Raw genomic sequence first — 6,746 nt, forward strand, 5'->3', positions numbered from 1 at the left:
CAAAGGTACAGATGATGATTCAGATTTGGAGATGATTCAAAGGCTGAATCTATGAATCCAAACTGAAATGCTGGAAGCTTTAGGCTTTCTGAATCGATTCAGAGCTTCCAAATCGCTTTGGAAAAGATCGGGAGCCAATTTTGCGATTCGCCCATAGAGTATAGTGGGGAAACAACGAAATATCTATAACTTTGTTGTCTTTTGGCTGATTTGGATGACACTTGCAGGCATGGTAGCCCCTGCTGAGAGTATGACCCATGCTGTGTTTCAAAGTGATAGATGCAGGGGTTTCTGGGAAACTGCACCTCAAACTCCTGAAAGTGAAATGCATGTCGTGTGTGTTAAGCCAGAGTGGGGTTGAAAACTGCAGGGATGGTAGCCCCTGCTGAGATCACAAAGCCTGCCAAGTTTCAAGGAGATAGGTACAGGGGTTTGGGGGAAACTGCACCTCAAGCTGCAGACAAGCAAAACTCGTGACATGTGTGACCCTGTGTGTGTTAAGGTGCAGCAGGGTGACAGCTGCAGGGATGGTGGCCCCTGCTGAGGCCACGATGCCTGCCAGCTGTCAAGGAGATCATTGCAGGGTGGTTCTGGGGCCCCACACCTCTGGCTGCTGACAGGCAAAACTTGTGCCATGGGTGCTTGTGGGACTGACTGTTTGTCTTGGGTGGGAGGTGGGAACTACTGCAGGCCTGGCTGCTAAAGGACTGTATTACCAGTTACCAATCAATCATGATTCACTCAGGGACCAGCTCAATACACAGTAGCTAGCTAGTGTAATGATTTAACAAGCAAGGATTAACACCCACAAAACCACAGACTAAGGAGAGGAAAGAATCAATACAGACAATCAACTACCCCAAGACAGACTGTCAGCTGTACAAGCGTCCATGGTACAAGTTTTGTCTGTCGGCAGCTAGGGGTGCAGGGCCCCAGAACCCCCCTGCACCAATCCACTTGACAGCTGGCAGGCTTTGTGGCCTGAGCAGGGGCCACCACCCCTGCAGCTTTCACCCCGCTGCGCCTTAACACACACAGTGTCATCTATGTCATGAGTTATGCTTGTTAGCAGCCAGAGGTGCAGGGCCCCAGATGCCAGACTTCCCCTGCACCTATCTGCTTGAAACTTGGCAGGTTTTGTGGCCTCTTCAGGGGCTAGCATCCCGAAAGTTTTGACCCCACTGTGGCGTAACACCTACTTGTGACATGAGTTTTGCTTTCACAAATTTGGGGTGCAGTTTCCCCCAAACCCCTGTACCTATTTCCTTGAAACTTAGAAGACTTCATGCTCTCAGCATTATACCCTATTATACCCTATGGCCAGATCTCTGAAGTGGCTCTGAAGCTTCAGAGCCAATTTGGCCGAATCAAAGTGGGAAACCTATCCGGAGCTCTGAATCGGATCGCTGGCATCTGAATTAGCTGGATCCGAAGCCGAATCGAAAAGCTGCCTATTTGCATGGGCCTACTGCTCACTAAACAATGTGAATCCTCTTTGGCTCAAAGGAAGCTTGCCCTGAACCCTGGAGGTCTGCTGTGCCCCTTTAATTAATGTTAATGTGGGATGCATTGGTTTCCATTGGTGACATTGTGGCAGAGCCCAGAGATCATACGCTAGTTGCCTGCCCATATATATGATTACAACTGACCCTCTGGCCTTAGCAGCTAGCTGCTGGATCAACTCTCATATCCTCTCTGGACAAAGCCCAGAAAGAGCTTTGTGACCTGCACTCACCAACGGTCATCACTTCAATGGAAGAAGTAACAATATTCATAGGTAGGATGCAGTTTATCTTGAAATATGTCACAAACATTAAGCGAATGAAGCTTCATAATCCCCTAATCTCCACTGAACTAGGTAGCATTGCTCTCTGCCTCTTGCAATTTAAGGGATCGGAGGGCGTAAGGGAACAGTCATGTCTGTTGACTCTCAGGCCTGCCTGGAGATGGAGTTGCTCAGTGTTCATGTGCCTCTGAACAATTTTTTTTCTGCATCCAAGTCAGTAACAATAAACCAACCTGGGTGCGTGGGAGGAAAGGCCAGGTTCTGGCTGAACTCTGATACACTATCATCAGTGTTATGTAAAAGGCCCTGGGTGAAGTAAGGTGCACGAGTTAGTGCAGCCAAACACAAAAAGATGGAGAACTGTATTGCTCCAGCTGGGAATTTGCTGGTATTGCAAAGACGGGGTGTTCTCGGGGTGCTCTGGGAGCCCAAAAAGGGGCTCATGGCAGGACAAGTCGAAGAAGAAACACATATTTAGGGCAAGATTGTTTTGTTTCATCTGATTCAAGAGCATGGGAGCCAGTTCTGGTCTTACCTCCCTGTGTGAGCAACTGAAGACACAGCACAGGGCAGACTGTGTTGGAGAGTCTGAATCCACAGCAGCCCCATCAAGGGAGATTTTCCTTTCAACGACGTGGGTGTGTTTCTACGGTGATGCCATTGACTTGTCAGGGCATCTATATCCCTTGAAACTTGAGCCTTTGATTTTTTTTTCTCCCTCGAAAACCAAGTGGGGTTGTTTGAACTAAACAAAAGCAGTGAAAATAAAGGGCAAAAGCTGTGAGATGCCCTTTAATTAGTGTTAATGTGGGATACGTTGCTTTCCACTGGGGGCGTTACAGCAGAGCCTAGAGATCAGGCTGCCGATGTTAGCAATCTAAGGGGGAAAAAATCATCCTAATTAGAAATGAAAGGAGAGGGAATTTGATGGGCCCCTCCAACTCACCCATGCAACATATTCAAGTATGCAAGGCGGAGGAAGCAGCAGTTGTGGCACTGGCCTGGTGCTGACAGCCGCTCTGGCAAATAATTAGCAAGGGGTTGGCAACTTGGCATGGCCTTGCTGATCCAGCTAAACCCACAGGCACCTCCGTGCGGACCAAGAAATGCAGTCCCTCTGCCCACGCTCTCCACCAACCAACCCTAGCTTGGCCAATAACCTGCTTTTCAGCTCAGCTGCTCTTCTGTACAACTGGACCTGGAAACTTTAGCTGAGTTCAACCCCCAAACTCAGCAACAGGAAAAAAGGCCACGTAGAGAAAAGTTGAAAATTTTACATCACTTGAAACATTTTATTTCACCTGAACCAAAATATGTGTTTTTTGGGGGGGCGAAGGAGTAGATTTTTGTCATGTTTTGGGTTTCTTTTGGGTTTTTACATGGTTTATCTTTGGGCACATGGAAGTAAAATATCCAAATGAAATATATTTCAGATGTATTTATTTTTTTAAATCAAAATGTTTCATTTTGCAGATGTCTAACTGGAATGTGTTTGGATTCCCCCTCCCCTTTATTTTATTTTATTTCATTTTATTTATTATTTTTGCTCCATGATGCAGGAAACTCAGCACTTTAAAAGCAACTGGTCTGTTTAACCTAGAAAAATGAAGGCCAAGATCACTCTCTAGAACAATGCTGGGCATGTCTATACAAGACGCTTACTGTGCGGTAGCCTAAAGCGTCTTGATTGCTGGTCAAAAACCATGCTAATAAGCTACTGTACAGTATTATTAGGCTACTACACAGTAACTAATGAAAAAACCATGCGTTGACACTACTGTTACCATGCATTTAGCTAGTACTTCATTACTAAACTAAATGCGCAGTAACTACTGCGCGTTAATGAACGTGTAGACACACCTACTGGGACTTAAGTAGTAGGGAAGGAAAAAAGAGCTGGTTTAGCCACCAGACAGGGTTCACACAAAAAAAACTGGGTACAAACAGGTGATGAACCAACTGAGATGGGTAATGACATTTCCTGCCGTCAGACACATGAGATTTTGTTACAACCTTGCAAGAAGGCTAGTGGCAGCAAAAAAAGAGTAGTTTTAAGATGGAGCATGAGCAGTTTATGAAAGGGCTTTATGTGGTTGTGGTGCCTGGGGTAGCAGGGGCCTGGACTTGTTGGCCACTTCTACTTTCCAGTGAAACTAACTCACGATTGTTAGCTGCTTTGACCCAAACCTGCACTTTTACAGCAAAAAGAAATCATGTAGGCTGAATATGTTTTGCCTTTCTTTTATTCCCTGAACCCAACAGTGCCCAGTGGTCACTGGTTGGGGTTGGGTGCTGGCCAGCAGAAGGAGGCAGCTCTGGATGGGGTGGAAAGGTGGAGGGATGCATGCATTTTTAGTGACCTTTGACTTATTATTAACTTCTATAGCCAGTAATTGAATCTTGCGCCTCCCTTTCCAATCGCGCATCCCCATGGTAACAGGCAGGGCAGGGCAGCAAAGTAGATCTGTGCTGCAGGGATTGTGGTGCTCATTGTAGACATGCCTGGGCCACTTCAAACTAACTAATAGTTTGCTAACTAGATGGCTAACTAATTAGCCATTCAGCTGCAGCAGCGCAGAGCTCAATGCAGGGTGCAAAAACTGCCCAAATCGCTAGGGTGAAATGCTCTACCCCAGGGCTGTCTGACTGGTGACTCGTGGTCCACAAGGGTAATCCTTCCCAGTATCCTGCCTGGCTTCCATTGCTCCCACTGTTGCGATGGTCGATGTCTTTGGGGTGGCCATAGGGGGCATGATGAACCTGCTGCCCACATGGCAGTGGAGGGTAGCTCATGCTGCAAAAAGACACAAGTTTTCATGGGCTGCAGCAGGGGTGTCAAACTCACCTGGTCCTAGGCGGTGCAAAAGAGGCAGCACCGGGGCCAAACGATGGGGCTCCATGGGCTGGATCCAGCCCAGAGGCTGTATGATGGACACCCCTGGGCTACAGCTTACTTCATCATATTGCCAGTGTGCTGGGTGAGAATTTCCAGTGACAGGAGTGCACTGCAGGGTGATGTAGACAGACTTGCTAGGGTGCTAGAGTGAGGCCCACCCTGCTTTGCTGTTGCATTTCCCTTCCCTCTCCCCAGTGCTTGGGCAGCATAAACCCCAGCCCCCCAGTACTGTTACTCTGTCCAGAGATCCTAGCCACCCCAGCAGCTGGAGCAAGGGGGACATTTACAGCTGGATGGGAGCCCATTAACCCCTCATGGGCCAGGTGCAGTCTGCAGGCCACCAGCTGGACAGCCCTAAGGTTAAGCATTTCCCCCAGCTCCTTGGGCCATCTTTGAATCCTGCACTGAGCTCTGTGCTGCTGCAACTGGATTGCCAGTTCCAGCATTAGCTAGTTTGAAGCTGGCTTAGGCACGCCCATAAAGCACACTGCTGCCACAGCCATCCCTTGCAAGGTAGATCTTACCCCCAAAGGGTGTCTCGCCTGGATCAGGGCACAGGGTTTTGATTGTATATCTATATTCTATGGAGAAAGGACTCTGATCTATGGGACTCTCCATCCAGTACTGATTCCACTCTCACAAAGCTCAACAGAAAAAAAAAAAATCCCCCCCACCTGTTTTTTTTTTATATATAATAAGAGAGAGACAGAAAAAGAAACCAAATAAGAAATGTCACATAAGGAAGCAGATGCCTGTGCAGCTCCAAAGGGAAAGCACATCACAGGGTTGATCTTTGGAGGCAAGGGATCAGCTAAGTGCCATGATTTTCTCTTGCACAGGGGTTATGCATTGAAAAGGCTTCTCCCCTCGCTGTCAGCCTGCCTGCTAGGCAGCTGTTTCACAGCAGAAAAGCTTGCAATCTAATCAAGCTGTACTTTATGCTCCTTCTAAAAAAACTCTGGGGGGAAAATTGTCCCTCCATAATATCTGCTGGATGCTTTTTTCTTTACATATAGGCTTTATCAGAGAGAGTCGGTAGAAAGGAAAAGGACGGTGGGATTGGATTGCCCAGTTGGTGTTTGCTGGCTTGGCTCCAGGAAAATCGAAGGAGGTCTGCTACTTTGCACCAGCTGAAAATGCAGCCCTGAGTTGCCTGTTATATTAATAACGCTGACCATTGACGAGTCTCATGTACAATCCCCTATCATTGAAGGTAGAGAGAGAAGGGAATTAAGAATGCGCTTGGCCAACAAATGAAATTCATTATAGCACAGCGGGTCAATAAGCCTTACGGGCTCTGTTAAGATCCACTTATTCTTTGTATTAGTTGTATGTTTCCAACCAAGATGGAGAGGCCATCATGCTGGATGTGGTAGAAGCAAGTGGTGGGGATGCTGTGGAAGCAAATCTTTTGTCTAAGATCTTACCATCTGGGGGTTGGATTAGATAAGCCTTCAGGTCGTGAGAGAGAGGATGAATTATCACTTTTTTCTTATATGGGGAGCTGGGACCCTAAGAGGGTGAGTGACTGACCTAAGACCACCTAAGAAGTTAGGACTTGAAGCTAAGTCTTCCAAATGCAGAGTGGGGAGAGATGCCTTAACCACCCGGCCCTCTTTTTCCTCCTCATTTGGGTTTTCTGATATTCCAGCCTCTTGTCTGCTAGAGGCCTAAGCTGTAACACCTGGATGAATTTGGTAAAATAAATTTTAGGCTCTGAAATGATGAGAGGTGCTTACTTCCTTGTCAATTAACGCCCCGACCCCCCCCTTTTTGCCAGATATTACGAATTTGGTGAGAAAAAATATATATTTTGTGGGCATTTTTCTAATGCAAAGAAAATAGATTTTTTGGGGGGGTTAATGAAAATGTGTATGTTTGGTGTTGGAACACATGTTTCAATCATAGCACATGTTTTTAATGATTTAGATTTCATAGATTTCATAGACATTAGGGCTGGAAGGGACCTCGGGAGATCATTGAGTCCAGCCCCCCGCCCAAAGGGCAGGAAGTCAGCTGGGGTCATAGGATCCCAGCAAGATAAGCATCCAATTTACTCTTGAA

The sequence above is a fragment of the Crocodylus porosus genome, unplaced genomic scaffold (genome assembly GCF_001723895.1).
Source record: "Crocodylus porosus isolate Cpor-Errol unplaced genomic scaffold, CroPor_comp1, whole genome shotgun sequence".
NCBI lineage: Eukaryota > Metazoa > Chordata > Crocodylia > Crocodylidae > Crocodylus > Crocodylus porosus.